Here is a 25,835-nt window from a genome sequence, read left to right as displayed (position 1 = left end):
AACTATCTCAGATAGCAGACAGAAGATAGGACGTGCCTGAAGCAGAAATAAGACTGAATAACCAGTGAGTGTGCAGGCCAGCCTCACGCTTCCTTCCGTCTCCCATCTAATCTAACTCCAGGTGAGACTGTTACCCATCCGTGGGTATGTGGCTTGCATCCTGTCTGTGCGGTTTAAAAAAAGACAACCATACAGACTATCTCCTATATCCTTGCTATATAAAACCAAACTTTACTTTTTGTTTGTTTGTTCTGACAAAGTCTTGCTGTGTAGTCCTGACTGGCCTCACGTTGCCATCATTCTCCTTCTTTCTCTGACCACTGAGTGCAGGGAGGCACGTACCGTCCCAGCTGCCTCGGGCTTTTGATGTAAGGAGTACCTGTGTATAGAAAACCAAAAACTTATTATAAATAAGTTTTTAGAAATATTTTAAGATTGATTTTATTGTTTAGTATTAAACTATGATAAAAATTAACTCCGTGAGCATGTTCTAAATTGCATCTGCTATAGTAAGCATTCCTGTACAAGTACTTTCTAGATGATCAGTTCCATAGACTAAAGAAAAACTTTAGTTTTTCATCTATTATGTACTCCAAGTTTTTGAGGGATTCATAGTATATTTAATTAATTTGTTTGTTTGTTTTTCGAGACAAGGTTTCTCTGTGGCTTTGGAACTTGCCCTGGAACTAGCTCTTGTAGATTAGGCTGGCCTCTAACTCACAGAGATCTACGTGCCTCTGCCTCCAAAGTGCTGGGATTAAAGGCGTGCACCACCACTGCCTGGCTTCATAGTATATTTTAATGCTGAAATTGGGTTCTGGTCTAAAAGATAAGTCAATAATTTGATATACTGGCTTTTAAAAAAACTTTTCCAAAATTAAAGACTATTTAATCATATTGGTTGAAGGTCATGCAGATTAAGCTCATTTTCCATTTGGCAATTATTGAGACTCATTTTTTTAAAGCAAACTAAAATACACTCTGAATGAGATCATTGAAGTCCTATTCTAAATGCTTTAAATGTCTTTGTAGCTGATAAAAGACAAATTACAGCACACAGACACTTAAATAGTGTGGCACTTCCCTACAGGCTCTCACACCCCAACATTTAAGACACCCTTTTTACTGATCTCAGAGGCTTCATCGCTGCATCCTGCAAAATAAAAGCATGGAAAGAGGTTTTAGTGATCAGGTCAAGAACATGGACTTCAGATATTTAATCTATCTGATTATTCTATCAGGAGCACCAACCCAGAAATTTAAATATAGGTGGTCCCAATTCATGTAATTTGGGACCTTTTTATTGGATGTTGTAGAAGTGAATTGTCTGTGTTCAGTGAAACCCACACATCGTTTAGATTTTGAGATTTGGTCTTCCCTTGACCTCGTGATAATGACATACTTTCCTGTTATATTAAGGTGCAGAAAGCTGTAACACACACACACACTCACAAACCAACCACATGATCAGAGTAAACAGAATATACTCTGTAGTGTGTACCATTCAATGAGTAATTGGGAGGATTAATGCTACTGAGCAACCTACTTCAAAAGAGTACCTTTATCCAGTTTAGCAGCACAAAACTGAAACATTAAATTCTCACTTGCTCATCAAGTTTGGTATGAGGCAGGGTCTTGCTATGTAGACTGAGTAGGCCCTGAACTCAGTTGTCCTCCTGCCTCAGTTCCCCAAGTGCTGGAATTACAGACATGCAACACCATACTTGGTTTTGTTCATTAATATTTGAGACAATCTTTAGCAGTAGGATACCTTGATTCCTGAGGGACAAAGATTGATTTTTAAACAGCACATACAGGATGCAGGCCACACAGTCCATATGGTTTGCTTTCCCACAAACATCACAACCTCAGTCCTGGTAAACTAGAATATTCAAATACTACAGAGTGAGGAGAAAGGCTCCATAGATAAGGCCAGGAGGACCCCACCCAGTCCTTCTTTCTTGCAAAGGTGTGACCCAGGATGGAGGACATCTCTGAGCTCTAACTGTCACAAGACAGTGGCAGCAGAGGCAGGGCTAGCTGAAGGGACACTGGGCTCGCTGAAATGCAGCTGAGGGCTTGTGAAAACAGGACGGCTGGCTTATGAGTGAGGTCTCGCATTCCATAGGTGATGAGGGAGAGCAGAAGGGCTCAGGACAGAAAGACATACAGCAGAAGTGGGGACGGATTCCCCGCAGCGTGAAATCCAGTGTTTGACATTTGTGCCCATATGATGGATCTTAAAAGACCCAGAGTAGTGTTTCAGCTCTTGAGTCCTTGATCGCTCTCTCAGTAGTCATAGAAAGGAAGAAAATTACCACAAGTTGAGGCCAGTGAGGAAATATACAGCAAGAGCTTGTAAAACAAACAAACAAGCAAATACTAAAACTACATAAGCCTTTTGACTTCAGGAGTAAGCTATATGGTTATCAAGCTTTAAAAGCAAGGCATGCTCCTGGATACTTCCTCATTCCGTGACCCTACCTGAGACCCTGTAGTACCTGACCCTAAGTATTTCTTCACGTAATGTGCACGTATTAAATATGTTCCCAAGCCAAGCCTATAATCCAGACCTAGTACACACTCTTTGCTAGTTTTCTGAAGTCTCCAGATGATCCCAGTTTGCTGACAGGTTTGGGAAAGACTGCCTTCACAAACTGGTTCCGAGGTAATCTTCTGTCCCTTCTTCCCCTCTCAGGTCCCAGGGGATGTCTAATGTTCTCCCTGAAGGTGTCAGGCCTTTGCAGTATTCCTCCAGAGTGACTCTACCTCAGCACCGAGGATGCTGCAACTGTTTAGCTTTCTGCCTTTCTTCCCCGTCTGCTCTAAGATGCAGGAATGAATTTTTATCTTTGACTCCCAGGGCTAACCCTATGCCCCAGTGTTGGGAATACTTATCACACCCATGGAATAGATCCAAAGAAAAACAAAACTAAAAACGTGCCATGCTGATATTTAAATGCTTTGGAAAAAGTGGTAGTTTAAGATGCTCAGAATCTGTCACTGGTGACGTATTACACATCAGAGAAACATCTCATTGTACCAGTGAAAATAAACGAGATCTCAAGATTGAAGGAGAAAACCAGACTGCACACAGAACTGCATTCCTATCGTAACAAGCACATTAAAAACCATATCCTGTGATGATCAGAAACATCCTTTCTCAGTCCCCTTTCTGTCTTTAGGGCCTTGTGTGTTGCTTCCAAGGCAACTGTTGGCATTTTATGTCGCAGGGGTTTATAAAACTGATTTAGAAAGTTTGAAGTAGTTTACAAAATGTGTTATGTAAGAGTGGGTTACTGTGCAGTTCATTGCTGTTAAAATATGGCCATTACAATTCAGAAAAAATATTCACATAATAAATTTTAAGACAATCTAATTCTGGGCAATAAATCCACTCTTAAACATTTTTTAAAACCTATTTAAATTATTTTGCTCTTTGGGTTGCCTAATTGTTTCAATAATTGCAGTTATGTTTCACAGTCTAACAATATGTTGTTTTCTTTTTTCTCTGCTAAGTTTTGATACATGAAACCTGAAAATGAACCAGATTTAGGAATTTTTTCCTAAGACAGTAATATGTTTCTCATTTATCATATACAATAAATGCTGGTTTGTCTCATTAAACACTGGGTACATTATTACCCAACTAATACCCAAAACGTACCCATCCTGAGTAAGTATAAAATGTGAGAAGAACAAGTCGTCTGCTCACGTGCTCCCGGGGAAGTCAGAGACTTTGGGGTGTTGGTTTCCTCCTTCCATCAGGGGGTACTGTAATCAGGCTTGGCCACCAGTGCCTTACTGATAAAGCCACTTCTCTGACCCCATTATGTACTTTAAATGCAATACAAGACATCATGATTCACTACTGTTAACTAGTATTTTATATTAGCATAACAGTAAGTAAAAGCTTTTATTGAAACACACTTTTCGTTCTGCTTTCCATAAACAGGTCACAACTGTAGGCTCTAAGTGTAATTTTCGTAGAAACTGCCTAAGAAAAGGTAAGTGATCACAATCCTTAATTTTCATACTAACAGGAAAGGCTTTTGATGGGGTGAGCTGTTTTGTTTTTACGTCAACTTGACATAGATGAGAGTCATTTGGGAAGACGCAACTCAATTGAGAAAATGCCCCCAACCACATTGGCCTTTGGTGGATTTTCTTGATAGATGATCCAGCTCACATGTGTGTATGTGTTGCGGGGGGTGGGGGGGTGGAGGTGCCACCCCTGGGTTGGTGGTCCTGGATACTCTAAGGATGCAAGCTGAGCCAAGCCAGTAAGCAGCACTCATCCAAGGCCTTTTGCATCAGCACCTGACACCAGGTTCCTGCTCTTTCCGTGATGGGGAGTGGCCTGAGAGTTGGAAGCTGAAATAAAATCCTTTACTTTTGGTAATAGTATTTAATCACAGAAATAGAAACGATAATTAAGACAGAAGTTAACTGCTCCAAGCATCTGTAAGGAACCCTAAATTGACCATCTTTGGCTATGCAAACAAGTCACACAGATAAGGCACGTCTATTCAGTCAATAACAGAGAGCTTTATATAATTATGTATGGATCGAAAGACGAGGACAATTTCAAAGCTAGATTCTACCGGTATCAAGTGTTCTTTCATGGGTCTCTGCACCTACCTGGCAAAACCAGACACACAGACCGCCCCCTTATTACAGCAGCAATGCCCACAGAACCCAGGTGTAGTTCTGTGGGTGGCAAGGCTCGTGGCCAGTTGGGGTCGCTCTCTCTAACCTGCCAGGCACCGCTGCAGGGCCAGATAGTTGCCGAACAAAGTGGACTTCACTTCTCCACCTGACAACTAAGGCAGGCAAGGGAACCTCCAAGCCCTGCTAGGGTCTTTGGTGCCAATGAAATCATTTCTTGCTGCCTCCTGCATTACTCGCCGCTGCGCGGGCCAGCTTCACCTGGAGCGAACATCATTTTGAGGGTCACAGGCAGAGGCTGTATCAACTGGGAGAGACAGACTGAGCGGGGGCGGATGGGTTTGGGCCGCGCCCACATCCTGCTTGCAGGATAAAACTATGAGGGCTAGGTGGGAGCAGCTGGACAGGAGGGGACCGAGGAGTCACGAAGCCGCCTTCATTGGGGACCGCCTCCTCTCGGAGTGGCCGCCCCTGTTTATTCCTAATTATTAAGCGAGAACTCATGTCAAACAGCCACCCATAGGTAACCCGTCTGGGCCTCCGAGGGTGCGCCAAGGGGGCTGGGGACGCGGAGGCGAGCGGAGAAGTGGACCATTCAGACGGAGGGGGGAGCCGACAGTCTACCCTCGTGCCCTGGCATCCGTCGTACAGGGAAAAGGCGTGCAAAGACAGAGTCCACTCTATTGCATTTGAGCCTGGCTCGGTTATCCGGGGCTCAGAGGAGGGACGGCTCTCTCCCGCATTCCCTCGCCCCCAGGTCGCCTCACCCCTCCGCGGGATTGTTGGTTAGGTCCGGGGCGGGGCGGGGAGGGCAGCCTCCACGTGCGGCCGCGATCCCGAGCTTTCGGCTTCTTCCGCCGTTCGGCCTCCGCCTCCAACTCGGGGAGGGGCGGGGCCTCGGGTAAAGTGGGGCGTGTCTTAGGCGGGGCGTAGGCGGGGGCTCGAGGGGGCGGAGCGGAAGGCGGGGGCGGGAGGCGGGGCAGTTGCAGCGTTGGTCTGGCGGCGGCAGAGGGGCTGGGAGCAGCGAGAAGGCTCGGCGCCGCTGGAGCAGACGCCGGTTCGGAGTCGGACGCCTGGCGCTGGCGACTTTGGAGGTACGCGCGGGAGCGGGCGCGGGCCTGCTGGCCCCCTTTCTGGGACGGTGCACCCCGGCCGCCGCTGTGCCCCCTGCTGGTCTAAAGTGCGATTTCCCCGCAGTGCCGCTCTCGGCTTCTTTCTTCTCTCTCACGGGGCTCTCTGGGCGTCGGGCACCGGGCGGGCAGGTCGTCTCTCCGCGAGTCGGAGCTCGCCCAGGCCGGGGCCCCGGGGCAGCCGCGGCCGCGAGGGAGGCGCGGAGCTGGGGGTGCCCGGCGCTGCGATCCGAGCCCCCAGTCTCCGAGACCCCGGTTCGTGGGGCGCCTGTTTGTAGCGCCCCGTCTGACTAGCTAGGACCAGTCGTGAACCGGGTGTTTCCGAGCGCTGTGCAGGATTGCCTGTTACGCGCGCAGGCCGGGCTGCCGGCTTTGGGAAGGCAGCACCCCAGCGCGGCCGTCCGGGGTCCCCGCAATTGCCTACTATGGGAAGCCCCTGAAGGGGGCCTCAGGGATACACGAGCGGGGGGTGCGGCCTGTAGAATTTGGGTTTCTGGAAGAACTTAACACGACCAAGCAAAGGAGACCACTAGCCTCCATTGAGCCGGGAAGGCGGGGACGCGGACAGCTGGGGGCCACCCCTGAGAGGTCTACAGAATTAAAACAACACTTGGAGTTCCAGGATGACTTAGCCTAATGGTGGGGCGCTTTCTTAAAGGCGGGGATAGATGGAAAGCTGTCAAAACAAGCACATTTAAAGTTAAAATAAAAGCTGGCACGATTTTCAGACCGTGCCGTTGTGTGGCTGGTGTCAGAAGAAGAAATATTACCTCATTGGCCCCCTTACACCTTTTTGGGTTTTGTTTATTTATTTATTTAAGCAGCCGGTCTATTTTGCCTGCATTGCCCTCGGGAGCTGTGTGGTGCCCACAGCGGGGAAAGAAAACTTGCGCAAAGGTTCTCGGCACTTCTGAATGTGGAGGGAAAGTGTACCTTGCCGGATTTTCCACGCACGATTCCCTCCTTTCTTTGGACCTGGTGATGTTTGTTCACTGGTTTTCTAAGCGTCTACTTACATTTAGTTTTTACACGAAATCCCCCCTGTTGCCACAGGGTGTAGTTTGGGGATTAGAGAATGCTTTTGGAGAAAGCTGCTAGTGGCTTCATTTTCCAAGAATGTAAGTCATTTCCTTTCTGTGGTTTCAGGGAGTTGATGTTTCACAGCATCAAAACTCTGTGGGGAAAATTTTCCGTAATACATCTGTCATTTAAAAGACTTGTGACTTTTGGGTTTTCTCCTTAAGAACAGTGCATAAATTCAGGCCCAGCATTGTTAAAGGGACAAGAAGGCTTCTTGGTTTTTTGTTTTGTTTTGTTTTGTTTGCTTTCTTTATCCCGAATCTAGAGTATTGTGACTGCTGTAGAAAGTTTTAACAACCAAGACCTACAAATGGCTTGCAGGATGGAGAGTGGGGGAGGGGAGGGGAGCAGAAAGGGACAGGAAAACAGATGCCTTTTGCCCCGGTCCTTTGTAGTAAAACTCCTAGCACCTAATCATTTTCCTTGGGTGTGGTTTTAAGAAATTACCGTTTTACGTTAAAACTGAGAATGCTCCACAGTTGGAGGCAGGTGACATGGAAATGTGGGGGGGTTTGAGGGAGTTATGTTTGTAAACACACTGACTTCATATTTCATAGTAAAGTAGACCTTAGGTGGGATTATTAGATGGAAGGGGTCCCCCAGGGGATATCCCGTATCAAGTTATCTGCAGGATATCTTCTCCGGAAAGTGGGCTGACTCTAATCAGAATTCGTTCCCCGCCGGTTTTGAGTTGCTTGTAGAATACCCGTGATTTGACCCTGATGGGCAGTTCTTGCAGGGCTCAAAACCTTCTGACACAGGACAGATCTTTCTGGCTTCTTTGTCCCTTCCTTTTTGGATCTAACAGGGGTAAGACCCCAGCTTTGAGGACACAATCTGCGTGTAGATTTCAGATACCCCTGGCTTTACAGGAAAATGCCTGCAAGCAACCTGGGCAGGCTCCTGAGGCCCTGCTTTGAAGGCAACATGCCAGTGTGCTATAGGTTTTTAAAAATCTGTCATTCAGTTGGGCTGGCTGAATTGGGGGCTGTTGAAGACCCTTCCACGTTTAACTATGCTTATAAAGAACGTTTGGCTTTCAGAACTTATGACATAATGGGCCGTGTAGCCTTTTGTGGCAGTTGCTTGGAATGCAAGTTTCAAATAGAATTGTTTTTGACTGAGCTGTCAGGTTTAAGAGTTTTGTGTAAATGACTCCTGCCTCACAGCAAACTCTCTGATAAAGGAATTCTTTGTAGTTTTCAACTTGGATGTTATACATTTTGATCTCCAAAGCTGTGTGTGTGTGTGTGTGTGTGTGTGTGTGTGTGTGTGTGTGTGTGTGTGTTTAAATGAAGCCTGCAAACAATTATTTTGTTAACGTGAAAGCCAGTACCAAGAAAAGATTAATTCAGTCCAGATGTAAAAAATGTATGTGAATTTTAGATTTGGATGATCTCAACAAGTTTCCCTTATGTGGATGAGACTGCCTGGATCCCAGATGGCATCCACAAATTATCCCATAGGCCTGTTTCTGAATTGAGGACCGAATTTCATGGGCTTTCTCCAAAGTCACTTTAATGTTATTTTAAATCTCGAGAATAGAAAGCTTTCTGAACCATAGCAGGGCGGGAGCTTGTTATTCCCACAGAAGCCTGCAGGGTCCCAGCGCGGGACGTGCAGTCTGTTCCTTAGTGTAAAAACAGGAGGTAGAGCGCACGTAGGGGGCTAGCCTTCAAAGGTTTCCTTTAGTTACCTGAGTCCAGCTTTCCTTTAACAGAAAAAGAAGTTTCAGGTGTTTCATTAGGGTCCCGCGGTAAGGGCTTGTCTTGTGGTTTCAAGTGTCTTTGGGTCTTGTTTGACTAGCCTTAACCTTCTGCCCCCTTCTGAGTCTGAACAAGTAGTTTAAAAGAGAAAGAAGATTGATCTATTTGTTTGTTTGTTTGTTTTCAAGACTGGGTTTCTCTGTGTAACAGCTTTGGCTGTCTTGGAGCTCGTTCTATAGACCAGGCTGGCCTCAAACTCACAATGATCTGCCTGCCTCTGCCTCCTGAGTGTGGGGTTAAAGGCGTGCGACATCACTGCCCAGCTCTGTCAAGGAGTTTCTGAGCTGTGGAATTTTAATAAAAATGTGTCTTCCCCAAAGCTAAGAGAGAAGAGTGGGATTGCCAGCCTTAGTGGCGAAACTTCAGTGGGTAGGAGACAGTTGAGAGGGCTGTTAAAATCGCACACTGTCTGGGGAGGGGGCCTTGCCGATCTACATAAATAAGTAGAAGCAAGGTAAAGGGATAATTTGAGAGGAACCAGGTATCAGAATACTGAGCATTGGCTTGCATGGGGAATTTAAACTTAGAAGGATAAACAGTGAATGTCAGTGTTAAAGTAGGGAGACCTTTCTATTTGAATTAAAAGAATAATATCTTTCTTAGCTGCACAAAGGATAAATTTGGAATTGACATGCTGAGGGTCTGTATACAGCCTGCAGTGGGACTGGCTGCTGATTGATTGTTGTCCTGGAAACCTTGCCTCCCTTGGTGTTGACTCGCTAGTTTGCTGTTAAGTAATGTGTAGGAGCCGAATGCCATTATTGCTCACCCCTACCCAGCCACTTCCCATTTTAAAGAGTGGAAAATTTTTGTGTGTAAATGCTAATGATTATACAGATATTTAATTGGTCTCTACCATTTGGGAAGGCTATTAATACATGCTTGGTAAAAGCCGTGGGACCAAAGGGTTCTTCAGCAGTAATGGCCGACATTAAGTTTGGGGTAGAAGCAGGCACTCTGTGCATCTCGTAATTTTTCATGATTTAGTGGTGTAATTACTTCTAGAGCAAGTTTGTATATGGTCACTCTTTATGTACACCACATGCAATATATTATATTGATCAAAGAGAGATTACAGGCCATGAGAAGGACGAGGAAAATAACTGATCTGACCGCTGGCTGTGTTGCTCCAGGAAGAGAAGAATGTGTTGAAATGAATTCTCAGATAAACCAAGCGTACATAGTCCCAAGGAAAAGGCACTGTTGACCTGGGGCTTCCCTGGCGGTGTCCCTAGCTCAGCGTTTGCTTGCTTTGCTTTCCCCACCTGCATGGCCCTTGCGGCAGAGCTCAGACTGTAAGAAACTGTGGAGCGATCCAGACGTTCCCCGGGAGCTGGGACAAGGTTCCGTGCAGAAGCATCAACTTAGATATGGAGTTTCCTGAGTGACTTACCCCGGCGTACCCGCAGATGTTTTCCAACGTTTTTATACTTTTTATAAAACACCGTTTTATATCAACACACAGCCGTAGTCTTGTGTGAGAGAGAAAGTCTTCCCTAAGTGAAGCTAACTCAGGAGCTGGCTGTCTGGTCACACTGAATGAGATGTAATTAATATTCTCCCCACAGGACACAGCTTGTGCTCTACAGTTGCAGTGGCTGGCTGACTTTCTTTCACACCTTTTAGTCCTTGTTGCTTTATCTCTTTGAATCTGTTGCTCACTTATTATATATAACCAGAGACATGCTTAACTCAGAATCACCTGGCACAAAGGGATCTGGTCCAAGGAGGACCATTATTCTGGATTCTTATATAAGGTTAATCTGTTCTTAGATTTCATCTAAAGACAGGCAAATATAAGTTGCTTGGTTTTCTTGTGTATTTTGCCTTTTGGGGGGTTGGATGGTTAGCCCAACAATGTCACATAATTCATAGAAATTGATGTCGTGAGTGGTGATTCTTTTTCTTGAATTTTCACTAATTAATACATCCAGTTTCTCCATTCTGTTACCAGACAGTCGGGTAGGGTGGGGCTCATATGTACTGACTGACGCTTTGGTGGCTCAAAAAGAAATTATTTCAGAATTGAGAGTATAATATTAAGATTAAAAATAACTTCAAAAATAGGGTATGCAATGATTTTTTTTTTTAAAGCAGTATTTATCAACAGAAACACTGAAGGTTCAGCTGGGAACTCAAACTTTATGGGATAGTTTGAAGTGTTTCGGCTAAACAGTGCCGGACTTAAGCTGAGCACTGAAGGTAGTGAAAGGGGCCTTAGGTGACATATCGACTAACCCATCATTTTTAGGGGCAGAATGACTCACACTAGTGGGCGTGTCTCAGGACCCAGTGTGGTCCAGCCAGCAGCTAGACAGATGGGGCTACTGTCCAGACCTTGCGGGGGAGAGCACAGGCCTGGAACCCGGTAGTTCTCATCCCAGTCTGCCTGGAGGCTCAGTGCCTAGAGGGTAGATGCCCTTTTCTGATTCACCCCGTGATATTGTGTGGCTCTGCTCAGGTAGTCCAACCTGTTAGAATGGATCTGTAGTGATGCGGGACATCCGTCCATCCCCCTGTCCATCTGTCCATCCCTCTGTCCATCCATGCCCATTGACCCCACCCCTACCCCTGCGCCTTCCACACTGAGCTATTGTGATCTGTCTTTTCCCCCTCCCTCTCCCCCATCGCTCTCATCTTCCTCCTGTCTAGGCCAGCCAGAGATGCTGGGCTGCAGACATCTTGGACCTTGTTAAGATGGACTCTAATTTCAAAGATCTTGTCTCTAAAGAAGGTTCACCGTTTGGGTTCCTCCATGTAAGCTTTCTCCCTCTCTGAAGTTTCCCTCCCTCTTTATATTCTCCCCCAGCAAGTAAATATCCTCAGAAACAGCCAGTCTTCACCAAAAACAGAGGTGAAGTTCTGCTGCCGAGGGCTGTGGCCCGCCCTGGAAGCCTAAATAGAGAAGCCTGGGATTGTGGTTACACTGAGACCCGGTGGATAAAACCAAGAGTTCACAAAGAATGCAGATGTGCTCTTTCTCTCAAGTCTCCCTGAAGAATAAAGGGCATTTTCATGGCTCCAGACAAGGCTTGCCATTTCGGTTTAGGCTTGTGAAAAAGGTGGTAGTGGGTGGTAGAACTACAGAAATTTAAATAAGAGTGTGTCATCTTCAGCCCTGATGGAATGAGGCACTACATTCAACAGCAAAATCTTGTCAGATAGCATCCCAGGAAAATGTATATGATGACCGCAGAACTACAGTCCTGACATGTTACTCAGTGAAATCACAAGAGATTATTATAGCTTGAGGACTGTAGAGAAGAGAGGCAGGGACATGAGGTGGTAAGGTGAGGATTTTGTTTGTCTGTTTCTTTTTAGATAGGGTTTCTCAGTGTAGGCCCAGCTGTCCTGGAACTCACTCTGTAGGCCATGCTTACCTTGAACTCAGAGATCTGCCTGTTTCTGCCTCCCCAATGCTGGGATTAAAGCCATGCATCACCACAGGCCTACTTAATGATGAGAATTTTTTGAGGAGGTGAGGAGGCAGTTTTGAGACAGGATTTCTCAGTAGCTTCAGAGCCTGTCTTGGAACTCACTCTGTAGACCAGGCTAGCGTCAGAATCACAGAAATCTGCCTGTCTCTACCTCTTGAGTGCTGAGATTAAAAGCATGTCCCACCACTGCCTGGCAAGGATATTTTTAAGTGGGCATGTATTCATTTTACATAGTGATAGGTTTCATAAGAAGTTTCCATTCAAATGTATCATGTGATTTGACTGTATTTGCCTCTCCCACTTCATGCTCTTCCTATATCCAGCTATTCTTGCTTCTCTTTTCATGTCACACACATATAAATGATTTTATATATGTGTATGAAATCTAGGAACCATATATTAGAGAAAATGTGGTATGTGTCTTTCTGAGTTTGGTCCTGCAAATGATATACTTTATGATTGGATAAAACCCACACACGCACACACACCAAATTTTTCCTCATCCATTCATCTGCTAATAGGCACCTAGGCTGACTCCACAACAGGGCTGTCAGTCATGAGCAGTGTCTCTAGTATGCTGACCCAGATTCCACTGGGTAACTTTGAAGTCACTCCCTGGAATCCAGACTCGGCTGTTCTCCTTGGGTAGCTGGAAAAATGACTTGTGCTTTGCAGTTCCTTCTCTCCTATAAAATGATGGGCGACAGAAGTTTTGATTGCCCCACAGAGTTCCTGTGACCATTAGATGAAATGGCACATGCAAAACAACTGGCCTGGTTTTGACATACAGCAAGTAGTCAAGTGGTTTGAGCTGTTATCACTGTATACAGAAAAAGTAATGCTTTTTAGAGGTTGCCTTTGTTTACTACTGGATCATTGGATTTTCCTCTCAGGAAAAGCAGGCAACAAAACCTTTCTATGTTCAGATATTGGGCAGTTGGTTGCTGCATTAAAACAGCTGGCTTTTCCTACTGGTTGATGGGAGGAAGTTTTCCAAGTTCTCTTCTAATTGTTTTTCTTTCTTTTACAGATACCAAAAAGTAAATCTGCATATTAAAAGTATTCTCTTTATGTCATTAATATATTGGGTAGCACTTTCAGACTGAAGAGTGGCAGAGGACCCTGCTTTCTGCTCATACACCCTGCAGAATTTCCCATGAGCCCTTTTAAGCCCCTGTTACTGTTTATTCCTCAGCCCTCCCCCCCATTGGCCCAGTTTATACACTGTGAGTCAAACCCCTTAATGACTTTCTGTTATTGGGCCCCGAGTTTAAGATTTTAAAACCATTCATTCAGGGAAATTAATAGTCTGAAAGTTTCAGAGGGAGCATTTAAGCAAAAAGGAACTTAGCTTAAGCGCATCGGGAAGATACATTTACATCTAAACAGCGTAATTACTAGCTCAGCTATAGGCCCGGATGAGCCGTGCTGTATCATTCTGATCTGTTCCCGGAAGTGGGGGTGCTACCTCACATGGCCCATTCCTGCCTGTGCACTCTGCAAACCTCAGGCTGGAGTAAACTGAGCACCTTAGCGGTGTGCGCTAGACCAACAGAAACTAGGTTCAGTGTCTGCGTGAAGTGTTCAGAGCTATACTGAGTGATGCCTGTGGCCCCTGTCTGCCTGGCCAGTGAAATACAAGTATGGGGAAAGGAGTTAGGTGTCCCTAGGGAAGTGCCAAATTAGCAATTAGGAAACAAGTGGTCGTGGCCAAGGGTACGATATCTAGTCCCATCTTTGGGTGCTGAGCCTCTGGTAGGTAGGAAGCCAGGCTGAGCTCCATCTTTGGGAACTTGCCTGGAGTTCAGGAAAAAACCTCAAGTATTAGAAGAAAACTAAGAAATTGAAGTGACTGGATGTTTAAATTCCGTTGTTCATCTAACATAATACATAACCGGCATATGCCAGGTTGTGTTGTAGGCCCCAGAGATACGTAAGTGAACAGAAGAGAGAACAGAGCTCTACCTTCATGGTAGTCTATTAAGAGACGGACAGGAAGTGAAGTCTATTTTATGTGTTCAGAAGGTCATAAGTATGAAACAAAAGGAGGTCAAAAGGAATGCTGGTCCAGGGAGATGGGGACATTACTGCTTGGAGTAGAGACGCTGATATCAGGGCAGTACCAAAGCATTTTGCTTCATTGTGCCAGTGACGGTGACTGCGATGGGCAGAGTTCCCGGAAGCTGTTTTGACCGACTTCCAAGTGGAGGAGCCGAGGAGGAGGGAGATTGGCTGTGGGATCTGGAGTCCAGGGAAATGGTCCAGAGTTTGGAAGTTGCCAACACAGTGTGCGTGAGATAGCTTGTGCAGACAGAGAAAGGCCTATGAGCAAAGCAGGGGCAGATAAGTATCTGTAGTTGGTGGAGAAGAGAAGAAACGAACTCTCCAAGGAAGGCTTTTAAGCCGAGGGTCTTACACATTTCCAGTGGAGTGGGCTCCTCCTTGAGCGTCTGATGCTGTTACGAACACCGTTGTCTGCACCATGGGCAGAGGAGTTGTTTTTCTGACTGTGGTGCTTGGACTGCTTCATCAACAGACTTGAATTTAGAATGAACTCCCAGAAGATAGCAGGGAATGTCCCTGAAGTCAGTAAATGTCTCCCAGAGTCTGGGAGAGTGAGTGAGTGAGTGTCATGTGTTGCTCAGAGGTCGAGGTCAAACGGGGTAAGGTAGGAGAGTCATTCTTTGAACCCCTGAAATCATTCTAGACCAAGGCAAAAGCTGTGGTGATAGCAAGGGTAGGGACAGATGCCCAGTTGGAGAGGGTCCCAAGAGAACGAGAAGTTTATGAGCGGTAACTGTTTGTAATTCTGCCATTTATAAATCTTTAATATTGATCATGTTTTTTATTTTAATATGGGGCATTATTTCAGAAATGGGATTGTTGGGAGCCTGAGGGCTTCAGTGGGCTCAGACAGGAGTTGGGCACCTTTACGCCCCTCTCCTTAGTAATTGTTGGTAAGGCTCCGGTGTCCAGATTGTATGTATCTACTTTTTTTGAAATAAGAGAACTGTTCTATCGCAGTTTTCAAGCTGCAGGTTGACTGTCTTTAGCTAAAATCTGTACCCTAAAAGCCCTGCACATGAGTCTTTATCTGTCCAGTGATCTGTTCTTGGATTCAGTATATGAAGTTCTTTTGTAGGAAAAGAGATACATGCCTGAAAAGCAGTAGGTTTGGGGTGTCCAGGCTATGCTTAGGGCCCACACTGGAAGTCCTCTTTCACAGAGGGGATTAGGACTAGAGGTTCTCAAGAGTCAAAGCAAATAATGAAGTTCTCTTTAGTGTTTGTTCTATACCCCGCTAATGGCTTTCATCATGATCATTACTTCTAAGCATGTGATTAAGCAATTTTTGTAATTTTGGATTTTATATCATAATTGGGCACCAAGAATTTTCCCTTCCTGGAATTAACTTGGATTATAATGGTAATTTTATATAATGCTGTCATCAAAATGAATAACACATCTCTAATACTAATTATCTTTCTCTAAGTGTATTCAAACACCGACACTTAAGCTTTTGGAGCGTTAAAGGCTTACAAAGTGATTGGGAGAATTAAGACTTTGTTACACGATTTGACTATTGTCTGGTAATAAAAGATTCTGTAGAAAGTCACTGATTATGGAGAAGTGCTGGAAAGGGCAAAGGCTTCGTTGGCAGTGGGTTATGGCACATGGCTTTTGGATATTGGAGCACCCTGATGGTAGCCTGTTTCCAGCAGACTGTGGTTTGGGCCTCTAATGTCAACATGCTCAGGCATGCACTGTCCACACTTCTTTATCATCGTTTTGCATGTTTTTTCAGCTGAAGCTTGCAAGTCACTCTACGGTTAGCTAAATGGTCATAATTGACTCGTAACAGAAACACACCAGGCCAGTGTGAAATGGTTCTGCAGTGCAGTGTTTTCCATGGTGGATGCTATATGGTGCCGAACTTTAAGCAGACCATGTCAAGTCTCTTCTGTCCGGGACTGTAGGATGCTATCCAGAGTTCTTAGCGTGAGATTTTTCACGCCCATCTGCAAGATTGGGAGACATAATTTAGCTTTTACCACTTTTATTCGCCAACATTTAAATCTTGGGAAATTTGACATTTTAAAAATTGTATTTTATACTTCCCCTTGAAAGGTCAGAACCCCTGGCAGTGACCTTCTTTGTGTGGGCGTGTGCTCCGCAGCCCCACAGAGGCCAGCAGAGAGCCAGTGTCCACATCTCCTGAGTTGGGCTGCTCCGTCTCACAGTAGCCTGCTTCTTCCAGTGGGCTGTGTGTCATCTCAGAGCGCCTTAGGTCTAGTTAAATTGTCTTCCCCGTCAATCCCGTGTGACATGCTGACGCCGTGTTTCCTCTTCTGGGATTTCTTTCCGGAATCCAGGCTCTCTCTGTTGCTCCTCACAGCCGAAACCTGGCACCTGGCCCCTTGTGCGGTCAGCTTTGCGCGTGGTACCTGGCTCGCCCAGTCTCCCCCCTCGTTTCTTGAAAGCAAAGACCATATAATTTACCAGTACCAGGAAAGTTTATTTTAGATTTACTGGATTAGCTTTTTTGATTTAGTTTCTGGTGCATAGAACTCTATAATTATGGTGATGGTATAGAAATGGAAAATAGCAGTCTTACGTAAAATCGCCTTCAAACTGTACTTTCTAGATATATTATTCCCAAGCCCGTTCTTACAGTGTTTGCACAATCTTCTTGCGTATCCATTCACTAATACTTCAGTTACCGTCAATGTTCTGTCCTGTTGTATAGGTGTGTAGCTTCTGTACAGTGTGTAATGTGAAAATGTGTGGTTTCCAGATTAATGAGTCAGTACTGCTTACCAGTTTGGGGGAGCGGTATGCTTCATCTTAGCTATGACCACTTTCAGAAGTCCAGATTTTTTCATTCATTTACAAATAATGTGTACATTACTTTTGTTGTTGTTGTTTGAGACAGGATTTCTCTGTGTTAACCCTGGCTGTCTTAGAACTCGCTCTGTAGACCAGGCTGGCCTCAAACATAGAGATTCTCCTGCCTCTGCCTCCCGAGTTGTTTTTAGTTTTGATTTTGTTTGTGAAGACAAGGTCTCACTTGTGTATCTCTGGCTGGCCTGGAACTCACTCTGTAGGCCAGGCTAACCTTGAACTCACAAGTCTGCCTGCATCTGCCTGCCTGAGTGCTGAGACTAAAGGTGTGGACCACAGTGACTGGTTGTGAAAGGTAGGTTCTAAGTACTAGAATACATAATGATTTAGTTTTGAAAATTATTGCAATAAGTATACAACAAATCCGGGCAGTGGTGGTACAGAGCACTCAGGAGGCAGGCAGATCTCTGTGAGTTTGAGGCCAGTTCCAGGACAGCCAGTGCTACACAGATAAACCCTGTCTCAAAAAACCGAGAGAGAGAGAGAGAGAGAGAGAGAGAGAGAGAGAGAGAGAGAGAGAGAGAGAGAGAGAGGAAAAGTATGCAGCAAGATCTTAGTAGAGATTGCTCTGAGTGTCTGGGAGGGAGCAAAGGTAGGGCATGTGATAGTGACCAGGTTCTGAATTCCTTCTCCTTCCCTTCTGCTCTCCAACAGAAGATTTAAAAATAATCAGAATGTAAACCTACAGCCTTTGGGACAAAAATGAATGAAGATGTACTGAAAGCCAGGGCTTGGGGGATGAAAATGTTCAAAAAAGGAAAAACTATTGTCCAGAGAATTTTCTTTGCCTGTTGTCATTGCAGCAGTGTTAAAGAAAATAACACTTTATGACTCTAGGAATTGATTGAATAAAAGACAATGGGAAAATCAGGCTTCAAATGTAAGACAGACACAGCCAGTTTTTGGGAATAACTTACGGGACTATGAACTATTTCAAAGATAGTAACAGTAAGGTCTTGTCTCATTGCTCTGAGAAGGAAAAAAATGAAAATAAACGAACACCCCCTCCCCATGAGAAGTGGGTAGCCTTTATTTAATGGTTCCAAGCTCATAACGATTTTCCCCATCTGATATCTTTGGGAAATGTTGAGGACTTGGCTGGAGTCAGTCTCTGTGTTGGCGTAGGTTCCATCACCACAACCAGAAACGGCTTGTGTTTTTCTTCCAAAGAAAAGAGAATCCTGTGCTTAACCAAACCTATCTAAATACAGTATTAAAGTTCATTTGTTTTTCATACTAAAGTCAGCTTCAAGGTGCCAGTTTAAGATCTTTATTAAGGAATCAAGTTACTTATGGGCAAATTTTAGGGAGTGTTACTTCAAGTAAATGTGAGATTTTCAAATTTAACATTAAAAAAAATTTTTTTTTTTAAAAATCAAATTAAGAAGCAGTTTTTTCTAGGAATGTCGAGGGTCTAGAATTTGCAGTAAACCCTAACTAAGTCCATTTAAAATAAAGCCTTTGTAATCTCCAGAGTTTATTTTCTGAGCCTGTGTTCATTTTAAATATCTGGAAAAGGACATTTGATTGATTATTTACTTTCACAGGTGCCTAGAGGAACATTAAGAGACATTTTCATGACGTCACAGAAAGCTAATGGAAGTGACCCAAGATAGTACCAGCCTTGTCCTTCCAGTAGGCCCGCTTCCTGAGGAGGATATTGTGAAGGACCCTGGGAATCGGAATGGTAGAGACAGAGAGCTAAATTAATACCATTATTCTGTAATCTGTTTTCTGCTGAATAGAGTTTGAAGTACTATCTTAAATTGCCTAAATGATTAGAAAGGCTGTGAAATTTGGTTTGAGGGCTTTGGGGCTGGCGGGGGGCGGCCTTGCTTTGGGGTCAGCCAAACTGCCTTTTTGGCCATTCGAGTCTTGGCAGGACTTTGTGATGGTAGCTCCTGTGTCTCGCACAGTGACACCGACACTGCGGGGAGGCCTCTTGTGGCTTCACAGGTAGGCAGCAAGCAGCTTGCCAACAGGTAGCGGCTCCTGTTCTGCCCTTCTGGACTCCTTCCTGCCACCTGGAGCACTGGTGGCTCTTGACCTGTGTCTAGCGGTGTCTCGGCTTTGTTCCTTCCGAGCACTGTGAGGTCAGTCACCTGGCATTCGGGTTCACACCTTAGGCAAATTACATGTTTGCCTGCTGGCCCGCAAAGGGAATGTGTTCTGTCCTAAGTCTGGCATATGAATAAACTCTATCTTGTTGTAACAGCTCTTAATATTTGCATTGAAAAGAATACAAATTTTGTTCCTTAGATATTCAAAAGGCCCTAAGTAGAGACTGAGTTTTTATGACTACCGATAGAAAATAACAGTAGAAATTTTCTGTGCTTTCTCAATGTAAGCTCTTTCTTTTGAAATACCCGAGTTTGGGGCTATTGTGTGACAAAACTTTCTGGGGAGATGCGACGCACGTCTGTTCACAGATTCGGAGCCCGGGACAAACCAATGTACTGACACCCCAAAGTCCAACTTGGTGAACCATGAGTTTTATGGGGGTTACTTACAGGAATATGGGTGAAGGGTTAGGGCCAAGTGCAGAAGTGACTCAGACGCACCCCCAAAGCCATCTCAGCATGGGTGATGGCTCCCAACGGCCAGGAACCGGCAGCTTGACCAGAAAGCAAAGCACCGCTCCTTAACAACAAGATGTATTTAATGCTTAAATTTTCTAAAGAATCTGAGAACTGAGTCTGAAGACTTCAGATAGAAAATAGCTGTAAGACGGAGCCTGTGAGGAGTGAGTTAAATGGCAGGACACTTTCCCTGGGCAGTCTGTGCTGCAGCAGAACAGGGCCCTCTTTAAGGCCTGTGCTCTTTTCCGCTAACTACCTTGTTGGATAAAATAATTACAGTTTTTGAAATATATGGCACAACATTTTTTATTCCTTTTCTTTTAGCCCCTTTAAAATTTACGTAATAATTTATTTGAGATAGAGTCTCACTACATAGCCTTGACTGGTCTGATACCTCTACTTAGACTAGGCTAGCCTCTAATTTGCCACAGCCCTGCCTCAACCTCCCAGGTACCCTTTTGATAACTTACAAAGCCAATTGTGGTTTCTGTCGGACACTAGCAACTTATTTTCTTTAGCTCGTGTTTATTTTGTCGGAGAGAAGTTTTATTTCAGGCCAACTAAAGTCTGTCTTTTCAGATGTTTTCAGCTTGACCCAGAATTCCAAATCATTGACCTTTAATCACAAAAGGCAAAAATGTGTGTAAAATCTTACACTGTGGCTCCTTTGGTCATTGTAGATGTTATCTTGTTGCTTTTTCGAATCAGCTAGCAAGAAATCTAAAGTGAAAAGTGTTTTGAAATGATTACACATTGTATATTTAAAGGTTAGATACTCAGTTGAGAAACTTCGCATACTCTTTACAGCTTCCGTTTAAAACCTGGAATGCAGAAGCCTGTGGCGCCCATGCTGTGGCACAACTGGTGCTTTAGGGAAGTGTTTCTTCCACGGACCTTCTGCTGTGCTCACAGGTCACTTTGAAAGCGGACGACTTGTCTCAACACTGGTGTATGTGCCAGAGATTTTGCTGAAAATCAGAGATGAGCAGGACAGGAGCCTAGCACAGGTCGGCAGAAGGACAAGGAAAGCACACTTAACACAGCGTATTAATTAAGGAGGATGCTACGTATAACTGCTCTCCTGTTTTTGTTTGACAACAAATTATCTTTTGCTGTTCAGAATTTTTTTCTTGTTTTTTTTCTTTATTCTTTTTTTTTTTTTAACTCCCTTCAGTTTTTTAAGACAGGGTCTCTCTGTGTAGTCCTGGGTATCCTGGAACTCACTCTGTAGACCAGGCTGGCCTCAAACTAACAGAGATCCATCTGCCTTTGCCTCCCAAGTGCTGAGATTAAAAGCATTCAGAATTCTTGCTCAATGGTAACTGGATCTTTGTTTGATGAAGTAGCCTTGACCTTGTCTCAGTTACCAAATGACCATGACTTCCTACATTTCAGTTCTAAGGTTGAGTTTAAGCTCAGGGTTTAAGCTAAAGCCTCGGGTTTACCAATTGAGCCTATTCTGCATTGTATTCATTGCACATCAACAAGAGGCTTGAGGTAATAACTGCTACCTACTATATAAACACTAGTGGATATGTAGATTTGTTTTTAAACATTTTACCTTTCTTAAGACAAATTACATGCATGAGAAATAAAGTTCACAAGTTATAAGTAGATAATTGAGTTTGGGTAAATGTATTCACTCATGTAACCAACAAAATAACTAGAATATAGACCATTCTGTCGGGACCAAATGTTCACTGTGGCCCTTTTTAGTCACACCCCATTCTTTCTTTCACCTTGCTTTTGTACATGGTTTCTTCTGTCATTTAGTATATGTGTTTGGGGATATCAAGTTTTGTTAGGGATTTTGGTGAGCGTGTTCATGAGTGATCTTTTTTAAAGAAAAAGTTCTTGCCAGATGATGGTGGCACTGTACCTTTAATCCCAGCACTTGTAAGGCAGAGGCCGAAGGATCTCTGAGTTTGTGGCTAGCTTGGTCTACAGAGCAAATTCCAGGACAGTTAGGGCAACACAGAGAAACCCTGTGTTGAAAACCCAAAAGGGGGAGAAAAAGAAAAGTTCCCATTGCTTTGAATTCACCGTTGGTTGCCCATGCCAGTAGCTCCTTTTGCATTCTTGGGTGACATCCAGTTGTCGGTTGGCTCATTCATTCCCCTACTGATGAAGGATACTTGGGTTGTCCTATTTTAGAGCCATCCTAAAGTTACCAAGAATATCCATGTTCGTTTCCTGTCTTAGTTGCCTGGTATGGGAATACATAACTTGATAGAAAAACTGATTGTTTTTCTGAAGTGGTTTGTGCCATTTCAAGGTCCTATGAGCGATGATGGCCGAGAGTTCTTTGTCCGAATTCTTGCCGAGTCTTGGCGTTGTCAGTCTTTGCGGTTTTATGAGTGTGTAGGTAGCTTACTCTGGCTCTTACTTGTGTCTCCTAAAGACTAATGATGCCGAGCATCATCCCAAGTGCTTCTTTGTCCTTCCCAGCTGGTCCTCGCTGAATGACTATTCAGATTTATTGGTCATATTTTTAAGAAGTTGTCGGTTCTGTTTCGTTATGAGAGCTATTTGTGTTATTCATGTTTTCTGGACTTGTTTTGAAGCAGGTTGTTTACCTTTTTTTCCAGTGTGAAAATTTCTTCATCTTTAAGGTGACTTTCAAAGGGCAGAGTTCTGTGGATGATTTTTTTTGTTTAAGGTCTATGGTAATTTTCCTCCGTATAGTTAGGTCTAGTAGTTTCAGTACAATTTGATAAAAATGTGTTAATAAATCACTTTTGTCAAAAGTTAGATAACTTTATACAGGCTTTTTTCCTGAACCCTTTATTCTACCCGGTTGAGTATTTCTGGTTTTGTTTGGTTCTAGTGACCTACACCTTTCCTTAGGCGTGTATTGTACTGCTTTGGTTGCTATATCTTTCAAAAGAATTCTATGAATGAGGTCGTGAGACCTACTTTGGTATCTTCAAAATCATTTTAGCTAATTTTATATCCACTTGTTTATTTTTGAGTTGAAAAAAGCATACTGCAAAGCTTTAAAACTTTATTTTGAAATAATTTGAGACCCACAAAAATAGTAGGTCCATCGTACCCTTTGATAACCTCTCCACTGGGAGAAAAGAGAATCTCATAACTATATATGCTTTCCAGACCAGGACCTTAACTTTGCATAATGCTATTATCTATGCTATAGACTTAGACCTACTGTGTTTCCTCTTGGGTTCTTGGAGTTTTTAGTTTTGGGTTTTTGGATTTGGATTTTTGGGAACAGGGTTTCTCTGAATAGTCCTAACTGTCCTGGAGCTCACTCTGTAGACCAGGCTGGCCTCGAACTCGGAGATCCACCTGCCTCTGCCTCACCAGTGCTGAGATTAAAGATGTGTGCCACCATGTTCAGCTTCATATTTGTTTTTTATATTTTGCTGGATTCAATACACCAAGTTTTAGTAAAGGTTTTTATTAAGTGCATCTGTGAGAGATGTTGGTCATTTTGTTTGTTTTTCTCTAATGAACAGGTTTTGGAAATGCTGGCCTCATAAAAACAATGGGGAAATATTTCTCTTTAATTTCCTAGAAAAATTGTAGAGAATTGAGTTGTTTTTTCTTTAAACGTTGATAGTAGTTGGAGGGACAGCATCTGCACTTGGTATTTCCTAGATGTGGTGTTGTTTTGTTTTGTTTTTAATCTTTAAAACTCCTTAAACCAGAAGAAATACTTGTGAAAATATGGACAGCAAAACACTCAGTATCTCACGCCTAATTTTTATGCTGGTGCTTATTTCGAAGCATGGCTTCAGCGAGCACTCATGTGCTAATGGAAATTTGTCTATGGCTCATCCAGAGTGTATTGCACAGTTGCCAAGGTAAGACCGTGTAGTAATATGGGCGGCGGCGGGGTTGCGTCCCCAAATACCCCAAGCCGCCTGGCTCGGCTAGCTTATGCCCCAAATAATTACACGGACACTGTATTCTTTTAAACACTGCTCTGGCCCATTTCTAATCATCTGTGTAGCGCCCCTAGGTGCGCTTACTGGGAAGATTCTAGCCTAAGTCCATCCTGGGTTGGAGCTTCATAGCGTGCGTCTTCCCTGGAGCAGGTAGCATGGCGTCTCTCTGAAGGTGTCTGCTCCGGAGAGGAGAGCTGTGGAGTCTGCCCTCACTTCCTCTTCCTCCCGGCATTCTGTTCTGTTTACTCCACCCACCTAAGGGTGGGCCTATCCAATGGGCCTAGCAGTTTCTTTATTGCTTAGCCAATGAAATCAAGAGATTGATATATGACACTCCCACATCAAGACCGAAAAGAAGATCTCTGCCGCTGATGGCCTCATCACTAGTGTTGCTAACCCAGAGGGCAGGTGTTTGGGAAACTGCCTGCCTTTGCCCTCAGAGGAAATCGTTACCAAACTCTAAGTAGTTTGTGTTCACTTGGAAGATGGCTTTTGAAAGGAAGAATTGCCAGGGGAGGTTAGGATCATCTGAATATGGTGACCTGTATCGATAGCAGATAGCGTTTTGCAGATCTTATATGTGAGAAAGAATTCTCACCCAACTCTCCATACTAGGAAGCTCAGCATTAGGGGTAACATGCTTTCTTAATTCATTCCCTCCCCATCCCAGGGTTCTGGAGTTTGAACCCAGGGCCCAAATTAACCCTAACCAGGAGTTCTGCCTCTTAGCCATATCCTCAGTCTAGACACACAAGTAGTTTTAATTAATGAAAAATTGTATTTGTGCTCTGTGTGTGTGTGTGTGTGTGTGTGTGTGTGAGAGAGAGAGAGAGAGAGAGAGAGAGAGAGAGAGAGAGAGAGAGACCATGGTGCTTGTATGGTGGTCAGAGTAGGGGTGGATTTCAGGAGTGGGTTCTGTCCTTCCCCTGTGGGATACTGGAATTGAACTCAGGGGTCATCAGGTTTTATGCATAAGGTTCCTTTTACCCACTGAGCCATCTCACTGAATCAAGAGTATGTTTCAGTTTGGTTGTTTTTTGGTTTTTTTTTTGTCTTATTGGGTTTTTTTTTTTTCAAAACAAAGTTTCTCTGTGTAGCTTTGGAGCCTGTCCTGGAATTCGATTTGTAGACCAGGCTGGCCTCAAACTCACAGAGACCCGCCTGCCTTTGCCTCCCAAGTGCTGAAATTAAAGATGTGTGCCACCACCACTTGACTAAGAGTATGGTTTTTTATTTTTAATTTATTTCTAGACAGGGTCTCGCTATGTAGATCTGCCTTCCTGGAACTCATTATATAGACCAGGCTGGCTTCAAACTCACAAAGATCCGCCTGCCTTTGCCTCTCAAGTGCTGGAATTAAAGGCGTGCTGGCAAAAGGAGTACTTTTAAATAAAACATTGGAATGCATTGTTTCTGGCTCACAGATGAAATGGTTCTGAGGCCTCTGGCAGTAGACAGACTTGTCCTGGAGGGAATCGAGGGAATTGATAGGGTGACCCTGCACCACTGGAGCCGGGCACTGGTCCTGCTGTGAGTGACAGCTGGCCACAGATGAGCTGCACATCCCGTTTCCCCGGGCAGAAAGTCCCTGGCTCAACTCAAAAATAGTTGCCTTTCCGGTGTGATCACAGCCTTATGAAAAAAAGTCCCGAGCAGAGGTGGGGTAGTTTCTGGTTCTGTTTAGCCTGGGACTTTTTAAAACTGTAACCTTTAAGGTTGAGGGATGGTTCCATTTGTTTCACGGAAGATTAAGCATGTTAGTGTAGGTAAGGTGTGATTCTGATTTCCTTCCTCCACACCCTTGGAAAGCCAGACTGCAAGTCTCTCCCAGCATCCGCCAGTGATCTCTGTAAGAAGGAATGTGCCCTGTCGAGGGAGATGCAGAGATGCGCTTCTCACAACCAGAGGTCCAGGGAGCAAGCATGGGGTCTGCCCTCGGGGCTTGCCTAGGCTGCTCCTGGCTCACTGCCTCGCATACCCAAAGGCACAGAGGGTCAGGCCTTGGCTTCCTTTCCATCCCCCAGAGAAGAAATGGATAATCATTGAGTTGGCCTTGATTTTTATCTGATTTCAAAAACCTCAGTGAAAAGAGCTAAAGAAAATAAGATTTGTGAATTGGCGTAAGGGAAAACAGGACACTACCCCACAGGTAAGCACCCTTCAAAAATGACATTCCAGCTGGTGGACTTGCGTGTTTATGGTAGTTACTTCCAGATGTGAGTAAGCTGGAATAATTAAATATTGGCCATTGGTTAAGAGAGACAGCTTCAGGAGGAAGATTTCCCTGGGTAAGGACCATAGCTGTGGCTTGCCGCCATCACCCAACAGCCACTCCAACCGGTACACAAACCACCATGATTTCCTC

The 25,835-nt window shown here is 44.3% G+C and overlaps 1 protein-coding gene across 2 annotated transcripts in view; it reads left to right on the top strand.

The window, feature by feature from the left end:
• The first annotated feature begins 5,649 nt into the window (after nt 1-5,649).
• Frmd6 (FERM domain containing 6) overlaps nt 5,650-25,835 on the top strand; it is a 64,539-nt gene continuing 44,353 nt past the window's right edge. For both annotated transcript variants that reach the window (XM_075948715.1, XM_075948714.1), the window contains exon 1: nt 5,650-5,762. The gene's annotated coding sequence lies outside the window, so the exon portion shown is untranslated. The remainder of the gene's footprint in view (nt 5,763-25,835) is intronic.

The sequence above is a fragment of the Microtus pennsylvanicus genome, chromosome 14 (assembly GCF_037038515.1).
Source record: "Microtus pennsylvanicus isolate mMicPen1 chromosome 14, mMicPen1.hap1, whole genome shotgun sequence".
Taxonomy (NCBI): Eukaryota; Metazoa; Chordata; class Mammalia; order Rodentia; family Cricetidae; genus Microtus; species Microtus pennsylvanicus.
This window is presented reverse-complemented; position numbering and strand designations above follow the sequence as displayed.